The sequence below is a fragment of the Myxine glutinosa genome, chromosome 2 (genome assembly GCF_964187855.1).
Source record: "Myxine glutinosa chromosome 2, kmMyxGlut1.1, whole genome shotgun sequence".
NCBI lineage: Eukaryota > Metazoa > Chordata > Myxini > Myxiniformes > Myxinidae > Myxine > Myxine glutinosa.
This window is the reverse complement of record NC_136262.1, coordinates 174,468,529-174,481,270: the sequence shown is the minus strand read 5'-3', so window position 1 is coordinate 174,481,270 and position 12,742 is coordinate 174,468,529.

The window sequence follows — 12,742 nt, the reverse complement described above, 5'->3', positions numbered from 1 at the left end:
TGGCACTCAGATGTAGTTCCCTCTACTATTAACTCAACCCTGAGTGCGACAGTTTTACAGATGTTCACAAATGAGTAAATATGTCCCCCTGCGACGTTGCACCCTTCTCCTCACAGAAACACACCCACAGGATAACCGAATCGCGGAAAGAATCCTCAAACTAAACATACAGCCGGTAGGGAGCATTATTTACAATTGACGCTACTTTATTTACAAGACTAACCCAGGACCTGTGATTGTTCTTTCTGGGGGGGAGACAGTCTGCTCTGCATCAATGCACCATTAAAGCACCCAAAAACGCACCAAAGCACCCTCAAGCACCAATCGGTGCAGTCACCATTGTTCATGAAAATAAAAACAACAACCCCTAACCCTGCAGGTGTCTCTTGCTCTTCGGCTCCCTCTGCTGGTTATTATTATTGTCTTCCAGTTGTTGTCTTTCTTTCATTTTCCTACTGGCGGCCTATTTGCAATAAAGTGTGCCCCATGTGTCCTTTTTATTTTCTTTATTTATGGCCCACAGGGCCGACTACGTGTGGTTCACCTGTGGGGCATCGGTGCCCTGTGGCCAAGGTCCGCCAGCAAGATTTCGGGCCCTCATGGCCGGTTCCAGCAGAGGGGCCATGCCCCAACCCATGGGGTCCATCAGTGGTGCTCGGCCACAGACATGTGGTCCATAATGTGGTGCATCGATGCAGACAGCTGGTTCTGAGAGTGCCGGGCGCACAATGGCCGACTCACGCACGCTCCCCTCGGCACCCAATGGCGCACAGCTCATGTGGGAGACAAAAGGGGAAAGACAATGAGCGAGGGGTAAGGTCACAAGGGTACACATCAATAAGGCAATGCAAGGCGAAATGCGTACGGAGGGCGAAGTGAGAAAGCTCGTCCCTACCGTACGTCACCCCCCTGTCACCTACCCTACCCTTGCCCTTACCCCATATGTACAAAAATCTACACATTTACAAATTCGTCACTACTGTCACGTCTTCCCCATATTTCCCCTATACCAAATTCGTCTCCACAATCCCTCTATCCAAAATTTGCCATCACCAAATTCATCATCAATCCTCATAAGGAGGAAGAGATGGAACAACAAAACACAATGTCACACCCACGTCATGATGCGTCTCACATTCCAAACATCTGCACAATAAAACAAGTGAATCCTCTTGGATTGCGCTGAGGTTCGGGCATGGAATTTCTAGGAGGAAGTATAATTTGTATGCAATGAAAGTACATGTAATATGGGATCGAGTAAGATCGAGTAAGCTTCACCAGTGCGCGTGCGCGAATTTACGTCACGTCGGCAGCGAGAAGGCGTTCCCCAACACGAACCAATCAGGAACTGCCACGCCCACTTATATGATCTCCGAATTCCTGTGACAGGAATTAGCATTACACTGGCTGGAAGTCAATCGCTAAAGGCGCTTCCTCAGCGCCAATCACCAGTGCGCGTGCGCGAATTTACGTCACGTCGGCAGTGAGAAGGCGTTCCCCAACACGAACCAATCAGGAACTGCCACGCCCACTTATATGATCTCCGAATTCCTGTGACAGGAATTAGCGTTACACTGGCTGGAAGTCAATCGCTAAAGGCGCTTCCTCAGCGCCAATAACAAAACATGGCATGGTGTGGAGGTACGTCATCTCAGGTGAGTGCATGTAGATGGTGCGAGGAGACTTCAATCCTAACTATCGTCTAAATGACATTAACACACTTTACACTACCCGGGGTCTTTCCCTGCCAATCCATTGGCCAACTTACTCTATGGGTTCTAAAAACCAATTCCCATTGCCCAACCTGTGGTGCTTTTCAATTTGGGGTCTCACTCCCCCGATTCATCTCCCGGTGCCCTCGCACAATTTCTGGGCCGCGACGTGTAGCTCTCCCAGCAGGTCTACCCACCTGCACACCTCCACCACTGCAGTTGCCTCCGAGCTTACCTGCTCCTTACCCTAACCTAACTACCTGGGGAAGGCCCTCTGGCGCTCTCCCCACTCGGTGCCCTCTCTGGCACTGGGCTACCCGGGTCCGTCCTCCGGATCCTCGGGCCCCACTGACACTAACGGCTCCCAGAGCCCACCTGCGGCCTCACCTGGCCGACATCCTCACAGTGGTGGAGTGCCCAACCAACTACACACACTAACAGGCTACACGCCCAGCCATTTCCACAACACTAATGCACCCATCCACAATACCATTCTGCAACCGCACCACAAATGCCAATATCCAACCACAATTTACCTATACCCTCTACCTAACACTTACACTACCCGCCCCGGGTACTCGTGAAAGGGGTCCACTCTTCCCCCATCCACACCTTCGCACCATGCACACCACCCCGTACCACTTACTCCAACTCTCTCCACACCACTCATTCTCTGCTCCATATATTCCACACACCTGTACTTGCACACCTGTGCTCTCACACCTGGTGCCACCTGCACCCTTCTCTCCCCAAGCGCATTCGCGCTGATCCACCACACTCACTACTCATCCACTGCTCCACACACCTGTCCAGTTCTCACACAGCATCATCTCATCTAACTACTCCCCCTCTGAAACTTGCGCTTCCCAGTCGTCCCTTTAACTATTGCGCTCCCTCGTCATTATCATCCATACTAATCTACCTGCGTCCCCACTACAGGTATCAGTCACTAACTAAACTTAACGTTACCTAATGTCATCTTCTAGGGCCCTATCAATATAACCTAACCCACCCAGGCTAGTTTTCACTGCCATACACCCCATAAGCTATAGCTCCTTTGCCCCCCCTTTGTGAGGGATGACAGAGTTGCCATCCCACCACATCGGGCATCTCCCACTACCAATTTTGCACATCAAATTTCAACAAATCAAAAATTTGCCAATCACTACTCATCATCTGCCAATCATTACTGCCAATCCTTTGCCAATCATCAAATTTTGTTTTTCTAATTTCGGGGCCAAAACACTATCCTCATCACCCGTCTACTTATTAGATCCTCTCGGTGCGCCGTGACATCATTAAACTCGGTTCGTAAAGCCGAGCAATGAATTCGGGTGGTTTGGTCGCCTGCAGGTTGAATCCGTCCGGCTTTCGGTTCAAGGGAGGTGGTTTGGTTGGACCAAGGCTCCACGCACCATCTCGGCGCGGCACCTTGCGGTCCCGGGCCCGATGGCTCAATCTCCCTCGGTCGGAACCCCGTCCCCACGAGGGGGCACCGTTCCGCTTCCTCCCACTCGCCCTCGAACCGGACCGGTCGCCTCGCCCGCCAAGGCCCGGACTCGACCGTGCGGGGCGGGGCCAAGCCCGAATCGGCAACAACGCTTCGAAGAGAAGCGACGCAGCATCGACCCGCGCCAGGCCTCGCACCCAACAAAGCACCCCTCGCACCGAGCGCTCGCATCGGCTATCCGTCGCCCTAACCGCTAACCTGGTTACCGTCGATGCTTTACTTGCATGCTCACAAGCATACGCTACCCCTTTCACCCTCACAAAAACACACCCATTCGCCGACGCACACTTTTTCCTCCCACGCGTGCCATTTCCACTCACACGGGACCCTTCACCAACGCCCGGATGCTTCCTCGATCCCAAGCGCGCGAAAATTCTTTTGTCGCTAAACATCCTCTTACAAAATCTCCCCGCACAATACACAGCACGTCTCACCTTCGGGGTTCTTCTTCCTCCCTGCACCAAAACCTGCAAACTTCCATTTGGATGAACGAGTACATCATCATGATGTGAGTAGGGACTTTGTACATAATCCATTTCTCCCTGCAATTCCCGGGCTACCTCCGTCATCTCTTCAATTTTAATTCCCAGCACTGCTTTTTCTTTATTCACCTCGACGACCGCTGGCTTTAATAAAACACCCTCTACCTCATCGGTCGCCGGCTTTTCCAAACCCCGTGTCGCGATTTCTACCCCCGTCATTGTACCCGTGCTTTCCTCCGCTTCGCTCAACCAGCGCTTTTCGACCCGCTTTACCTCCTCGTGCACCCCTGGGACCCTTTCGCCCAACTTGCGGTCTCTGTCCCTCTGCTCCCTTTCCTCCCTATCGGCCCTCATTCCGTTTATTGTTGCTTCAATTTGCTCACTCCGAGCATCCATTTTATTACTCAATCTCTCCCCCTCTATTCTCAGCATCTCGGTGAATTGCGCCATGAAGTCCCCCACATCAAAGCCCGCTGGTAGTGGTACGGTCACGGGCGTGGCAAAATTTGGTGCCGCTGTAACCACGTGCGCGAGAGCGCCATTTTGTGCACCTGATACCTCCTCAACCACACCTTCTTTACTCTCCTCCACCATTTTCCCCACTTCTTCCCTGGGGTCCTGGGTCGATTCTACCCCACTCTCCTCTACCGGAACCCAGCCGTCTTGATCCGCCATAGCGCGACTTTCAAAATTCGGGTTTTTTATTTTTTTTTGTAAAACACAATCAAATTTCGCCGTTATAATTTCGAGCGCGTGAAACGCGCTCCGGATCGAATCCCACTTCCCGACACCAAATGTTACAGACGCGGTTTTGGATGTTAGTTTACCGAGCGGTTTGGTATGACCGCGTCTGCACAGTTTACCCGATTACACTCGAACGTTGGCCAAATCGCGCTATGCTAAATCAATTAAGGAAAGGACACAACGGCTGGGCTAAATGACACGACACCAGGGGTACAGTTCTCAAGACCTCCGGAGGAGGTTATAATATTGGTTTGCAGAACGTTTAGATTACAAGGACAAGAGGTACAGCATAGAAAGGTGGGCACTTAAATACGGTCTTATCTTAGCCCCGACAGACCACAGATAAACGGGACAAGACTGACTCACACAGGGATTGATGGCAGGGGAGGGCAGGCAGTCGATGGCTCAAGGTGCACCTTGGCTCAGGGGCAGGATCCACACGGTCCGGTCCAGATATGCGGGGAGGTATCGTCGCGCTGGAGGTGGCATCTGTTTCTCCTCAAGCTGGGGGCGCATCTCACGTCACCTCCGGTAAGTGGCTGCGTATATCCAGCGGGGAGTGACACGCCCTCGGCTCGGTAGCTCCGCCCCAGATGGAATCGGTCCGCCGCTTCTTATTGGGTGCGGGGGGGTTACCGGGCTCCGCCCTTGACGAGGAGCTGACAGTCAGCCCCTTCGTGGTAACCCCGTCGGAGCTCATGGGCAATGGCGTCTAACCAAGCCGGAGTGAGGACGCGCACTCCCCGCGCCGCGGCCGCGCCGCCGCCTGCTGTTGTTGTAGTTGTTGTTGTTGTTGTAGTTCCATGAGATGATGGGAGGATGCGGAGATGAGGTTGTGGGGAGGTATTGGGAGGTCCTAAACTCACTACTGGTGCCATACAATCACATTCTGGTGCAACGAAGAGTCATCATTAATGGAAACGAGTCCTTAACTGACATAGACTAAGAATAACTAGCAAGATGTCCTATAGTTGTCTACGTGAGATGCGGTGAACCTGGGCACGACATTTAATGGGGGAAAAAGGGGAAGGTCGGGGCTACAGAGTGTTGTTTACAGACAATGGGACTAGGGAATGGGAGATTGGGGATAGTTGGGGAGTATTGGGGAAATAGGGGAATATTTACAAGCGGATATGGATGGAAGCCAAATCCCATATCTGCAACAATATATATATATATATATATATATATATATATATATATATAAATATATATATATATATATATATATATATATATATATATATATATATATATATATACGGCATGTATATGCCGGTAGGTATATGTAATGGAAAACCAAATAGTGCATTGGAGTCATCAGGAGGAACCAGAAGAAGTAGAGAGCAAAGATGGAGTTATCAGGAGGAACCTGAATAGGATTCGGGTTTCAGCTGCTACTCCTCAACCCTCAAATCCATCTAGGCACAGCCAAGTGAACATTCCAGAAAATTTTCTGCAAGAATTCACTTCTCCCAAGACAGATAGATAAAGAAAGAGAGAAATAAAGAAGCAATAATTATAATGAATTGAGAGAAATATGAAAAAGTAGAAAGAAATGTGAAAGGAACAAAGATGTTGGGAAGAACCCAGATAGATATATGCGAGTTCCCTTTCAAAAACCCTCCACACGGAACGAAGCAATTAGGCCCTTCAAAGCTTGGACTATTATTACCTACTAGTATAAAAGCCAGTCAAATAGGACGGGTTTGAACAGTTTATTCAATGGTGCAGCCTCGTGAGCATGCCAAAGTCTGAAGCCTTGGCCTCTTGTCAGGTGTGCTTATATCTTCTTTCTTTATTAGACATCATATGGATGAAAATGAACACTCATTTTACTCTGTGCATGCGTTGTACATCATGTGCAGCGAATTTCACCTCCCTGCGCCCTATATTTATTATTTTTAAAAACGCTTCTGTACACCGCCCTTGAGGCTTTGTTTGCAACCCAACAACAACAACAGGCATTTTAAGGCCATTTTAAGGCCCCCGCCAGAGCGGGGGTTAGCTATCCTTGGGGTTTCCCCATGACAATCTTCTCCATTTTGCCCTATTTTCTGCATCTCCCCTTGTTAACCCCCTTGCCCGCATTTCTTCTTCCACCATCTTTAGCCAAGTCTTTCTCGGTCTTCCCAGTCCTCTACTTCCTTCTACATTCATTTCCATCACTCTTCTCAACCAGTCACTTTTATCCTTCTTCAACACATGACCAAAACATCTCAACCTGTTCCTCTTCACTGCATCAATCACAGGCTCTATTCCCATCATCTTTAGAGCCTTTGTTTGCAACCCGCCATCTACAATTCCAATAGAAGACACATCATTGCTCTTTTATGGAAAATGTTCTTCGAGTTTGTTTTATCCTCAAAAATAAACCGCAGTGAACTCACATTTGTGTTAAAAGATTGGCCTTTAAAACCTACCTTTATGAAGGGGGACAGACATCGGTACAAACATACAAAGTGACATTGTGGTTTATATGGTAGATACTCATGGATGTTAGTCCATTCTCTCCAATTTTAAAATTCTGAGGGTAAAGCGAGGAAGCAGATTTTAAATCCTTGGTATAACTCAGCCGCGGTTGTGAACCACTAACCTCCCAGACTCAGAGCGGACGCTCTAACCATCACGCTACCTAGGCTCGGAAACGGATGATTCATCTGAACAGATGTTGTATTTCTCCAAAACCATTGCATTTGCATCAGGGTTGTGGAAACATAGGATGATGGGTGATGAGGATATTTATAAAATTCTAGAATGTGTGAAGCGCCATCAGCTGCAGATTATACTTGAATAATCCTTGCAAAGTCAAACAGAGCACACAGCACTCGTGCAGCGGTGGATAATGCATACATTCGATAACACTTAACAATGCATCTTGCACTGAAAAGAAATGTTGGCAAAAAAGTAATTGAAAATTATTCTTGCACACACACAAAAAACTTTTTCAACTTCCTACCAAGGAAAGCAGTTATTACAGATACGTTGAGTCATCAGTATTGAACTATAATATACTGCCCTTGAGGACCTGCCTGATCATGTAGTCATTGTAGATTCGATGAATAAGCTAGCATCCAAAGAATATGTTGTGAAACAGTTTTTTCTCAATATTTTAGAGGTAAAGGATGAGACTTTTAAATGAAAAAAACCCACTTTTAATGTTATTATGAACCATTCTTTAATCTGTTCTGATAACAGCGAATCACAGTGGTAATTATGATCGTTTTCACTTTCAAATAAAGGCAGGTCCCAAAATCATGCCGTTTTTTAAGTCACATTGATTATGAGGTGGGGATGAGTCTTCCTTACTGGGAGCCATACCCACAAAGTGTCACACTGAAACTTAAACAGGAGTAAGCCACGCTGAGTCCAGTGGGGAAACTTTAAGACAAGTATAACTTGAAAACCGGAAAACACAAGAGGAGATTGCGGTCATAACAAGGGAATAAACAAGTACAGATACATTCAAAGTACACGGCCCCCATGCCAAATAAACAAGTAACATCCTCCGATGCCCGGCGATACCGCCGTGCAGCACATATAGACGGTATTTGGAGGGAGAGGTGTACAATAATTGATTGATTAATTGCATAATTAAAATCAATAAATAAAGATCGTAAAATAATTTCTTAATCAATTGGCTAATACCATACCTCACGCACCAGTGTTTCATCCAAAGCTGTAACCTTTTGAAATTTATTAAATAAGTCATGAATCGAAATAAATAATTAATTGACTAATCAATAAATAGTTAATCGATGAATTTATTAATCAAACAACAAAAAATATTGTTTTTGCCAAATCACTTGCTCACTATTGCGCCGAAATTTCAGCTTCCTAGCTCAAAGGATGGCTGAGATATCGCTTCGGACAAACAAACAAGAAAGAAAGAAACCGGAGTGAAAACTGAGTACAGTGGGACCCCGCTATTCGCGGAATCCGCATATTCACGGTTGATAAAATGCGACATATTTCTCTATTCGCGGAAAAATGTCCCGCAAATTCGCGGGTTTTTTTCTTATCATGACTGTGTCCCGCAAATTCGCGGGTTTTTTTTCTTTTCGTGACTGTGTTCCGCAAATTTGGGGTTTTTCAAGGGCAGGTGGACATCTTTTACCAGCCATGCAAAAAGTAGGTGGACATACGCAAAAAAAACTTCTTCTATGAGCCACGAGCATGACCCGCTTATACCTTACGGTACTGTACAGCCGTTAGCTTGACACGTTTATAAAAACCCATCTTTTATCAGACATGCAAAAAGCAAGTGGTCGTACGCAAAAAAACGTCTTACACAAGCCGTGAGCATGACCTGCTTATACAGTACAGTATTCACTGATGTGTGCTTTGCGTTTTCATGGCTTTCGCTGGTTTAAATTTTAGCCGCACTATAAGCGAGCTTCACGGGATATCCCACCAGATGTGTAAACAAGTCAACTCCGTGAATTATACTCTTACAATGCAAACGCTTCATTAAATCGATTACGGTTTGCAATTTACGCTAAAGCATCATCAGAGATGTTACACAATGAAAATGCTTCGGGGGATGTTCCATCAGCGAATAAAACAAGTCATCCTCCGTGAATTATAGAATCCAAATGTTTCATTAAATCTATTATTGAAATTAGCAGATACGCTCATCCGATAACATCCCCACAAACAATGGGCTCCCGCAGATACCCACAATGCTCACAATCGTACATATAAATACAGATTGTGTCCTCCATCTCCATCATTGTTCTAGTCCCGTTGCTTCGACCTGTGGTTTTGACTCGCTCTGCTCATCGTTCATTTATGGCTCCCAAATGCAAGAGCAGTGCCGGAGATGTGTCGACTACCAAGAGGCAGAAGAAAGTGATGTTCCTGAGCCAGAAAGTGGAGCTGCTCGACCAGCTTTTGAGAGGAGAGAGTGTGGCCTCTGTTGGCAGGCATTATGGCATCAACGAATCCACTATTCGCTACATATGGAAGAAGGAGAAGGCCATTCATGAGAAAGCTTCAGCGAGTACTGTATCGAGTACGGAGGTCGTCACCCATGTCCGGAATGTCCACATGGAAAGGATGGAGAAGACTCTCAGAATATGAATCGATGACAACATGCAGACGAGGGACTTCATGCTGAAAACCATGATGCTGAACCGTTCCCAAAACCCTCTCATCGAGGATGAGTTTGACGCCATTTCAAATGTTTCCAAGGAGGAGGAGGTGGAGACGGGCAGTAGGTGCTGAGGTGCTGTGGTCCAACCTCACAGTCCAGTTCCTGGGTGAGTTGCTGCAGGACATGCGGGCGATTGTCGACAGGGTGCAAGACGCTGACCCAGTCGTGGAGAGGTACCTCAAGTTAAAGAGGGCCTTGGATGATGCACTGCTCCTGTACAAAGAGCTACATCGAAATGTTGGGCAATGTGTCAGACAGCTCCCCATCACCCATTTCTTCAGCCCTGCTCCCTCCACCTCAAGATCACCAGCATTCTCACCAGCGCCTCACCTTCTCCTACCTCTCCTGGCTCTCCCTTAGTGCACAATTTTGCTGCACCATCATTTGGGTCACCCTTAAAGTTCGAGGATTTATTGGGATTTTAATTCCCCATCATTACCACCATCATCATTTGAAAGTGGCGTGTGTTTGTAAAATAAAAATTTTAAATGCTACATGATGGTCTTGTGGATTTTTTTTTTAACTTTCACGGTGCGGTATGGTTAAGCTGGTTAAGCACTTAATAAACTGTAAGCACATTCCTTCAATAAATTTGAAATGGTACCTGGTGTTGTCGTTTTTGTTTTTTTTTGTAAGCCTTTTTTGAGAAACTGTAATCGGGTGCATTTGCGGTTAAAAACATTTTAAACTATAAAAATTTTCCTCTATGAATCAGGAACCGCTGAGAACTGATAACGTATCCCCCCTTTCCCCATTGACACAATGCCGCGGCATACATTCACGGGATTTTCATTGAACTTCACGGACTTTCGTCAACCTTCGTGGATTTTCATCAACCTTCACAGATTTTCATCGACCTTCACAGATTATCGCCGCCATTCACGGGTTTTGTCTCACCATTTCTGGGACTTTCAGCAACCTTCGCGGATTATCGTCAACATTCTTGGGATTTGCCTCACCATTCACGGATTTTGCCTCGCCGTTTGCGGTTTGGTCCTCTCTATTCATGGATTTTCGCGACTTGGGAACCTATTCCTCCTTTTTTCCATTGAAACAATGCCCCGCTATTTGCGGGTTTCACTATTCGCGTATTTTCCAGGAACGTATCCCCAGCAATTACTGGGTCTGACTGTACTCCCTTTTGGCGCGCATCATCACCGGACCCCCTTCGATGCTCAGCGATGACATTGTGCAGCGCCTGGAGATGCCATAGGAAAGGAGCGGTGTATAGGTGAAGACTGTTGTAAAAACCAGAGTTACAACATTGTCTCAGATTGTGAGTTTAATTCTGAATCGATCTCCAGCAATACCTGTAAGAAAACCAACAAGCAACATATCAATATTCAGCATTCATAGGAATCAGTAATGGATTTACAAACTAGCACAAGCAAGCCTGGAACAAAGGAATGATATGCACCATCTAATTATGCACAACATTACACACAATAAATGTCACATGAATGATCGTAGCGCTGTCTGTCTGAGTTCTTATAATTGCCGCACAGTGGACAGAAGCCGCATAACACCTGGGTTCAAACTTAGGCACAATTTCACTACAAAGACCATTGCAAGAAATTTCAACACACTTACAGAATAAAACACCAAAGCTTTTCATAATATAGTTTGATATGTAAATCAGGTAAGGTGGATAATGAACTTACATTGGTCATTCCTTGTTCTGGTTTCGTTCTTTAGAGTACACGAGGAGCAAAGGCAAAGGTCAGCCAATGTATTCCCGTTATAAAAGCGGGAGGTAGTGCTCCACATGAAGTTCCAAAACAAGAAAAAACAGCAACAACAAAAACACCTAGAACGGTCCTCGGTAAAGCGTATAGTCTCGCCTCGCACGCTCATTCTGAAAAAAGGGCCTCAGCATCACATGTTTCTCATGAATTTGGTACAATCAAAAGCACGTAATCTTTTTGGAAACAACCACAATGAGGCTGAAGAACAGGCCCATTGTTCCCACATTGCTGACAGGTTATTGGCCTCTGTCATTGTTGTTTTTTGTACAGCATCTCCTCCGGTCTTATTGCCTCGACTCACTCAGTACACCGACCGTTACTTGCTCAGATACGATGCTCATGTTCTTACACAAACCACCTCCTTCTTAAACTCCAAAAATCAAAGCTTACTATGCACCTCTACTCTTTTGTTACACTTTTCTCCCACGTGTGGAACTACCTTCCTGAAGCTGTTCATCCTGGTCTTCCCTCCAAACTTTCAAGCAGACGATACACTGTCATCTCATGCCATCCCCTGTCCCAAACTGCAATATTTTATGCCACCATCAACCAGGCCTAGCCCAACTCTTTTACTTGGAGTTTACTGTTTCCTCCCATCGTCTTTCTCTTCTCTTTTCCTGTAAATCCATTCACTTGATTGTTTTGTCAAAATGTGGCCTCACTGTCAGTTTGTTGCCTTTTTACTCTATGTCACCTTGCCCCTCCATGAACTTTGATCTTATTTTTCTTTTGGCAAAAACACACAGCAATCTCATAACAATAGTGCAAACTGCAAAGCAATTTCTACAGAGGGCTTGCATGAAGAAAAATTACATGTGCACCATCAACAGCAAAAGCTTCAATTTCTTGCAATTTTACCACCTTACTTGGCCATGCATAATGCACACTCTTACTATATTATGACTCGGCGTCCACGACAGGATAAAGGCCTCCATCAATATGGTCTATTCTGTTTCATTTAATGCAATTTGAGGCCATTTGCAGTGCTAGTATGTGTTTTCAATTTTATCTCTTCCTTATAAAGTGCCTCAGTGCCTTATAAAGGGAAGAGGAGAACTACAACTCTTCCATCTGATCTCTGGTCGACTTCTGTCTTCCAGAGTGTTCTCTAAGTTGCCTGGTTATGCCTAGATGCTCATTTTTCTTGGTATGTGTGCAGCCCAATTCCATTTTAATTTGTTGATTGTGACCAGAATGTCAGGGAATCTTCAAAGGTCAGACCAAAATTTCAAAGGTCAAATGTGAAACTGCACTAAAATAGTGGCAAGATCCTGATCAAACGAGGTGGCGGACAGGAAGACCCAATCTCATCAAATGGTCCACTGCGTGCCTAGAACAATTATTCCTACATCTAAATTGGGAAAAATGAGGATTAGGTGTCCATGGAGAAAGAC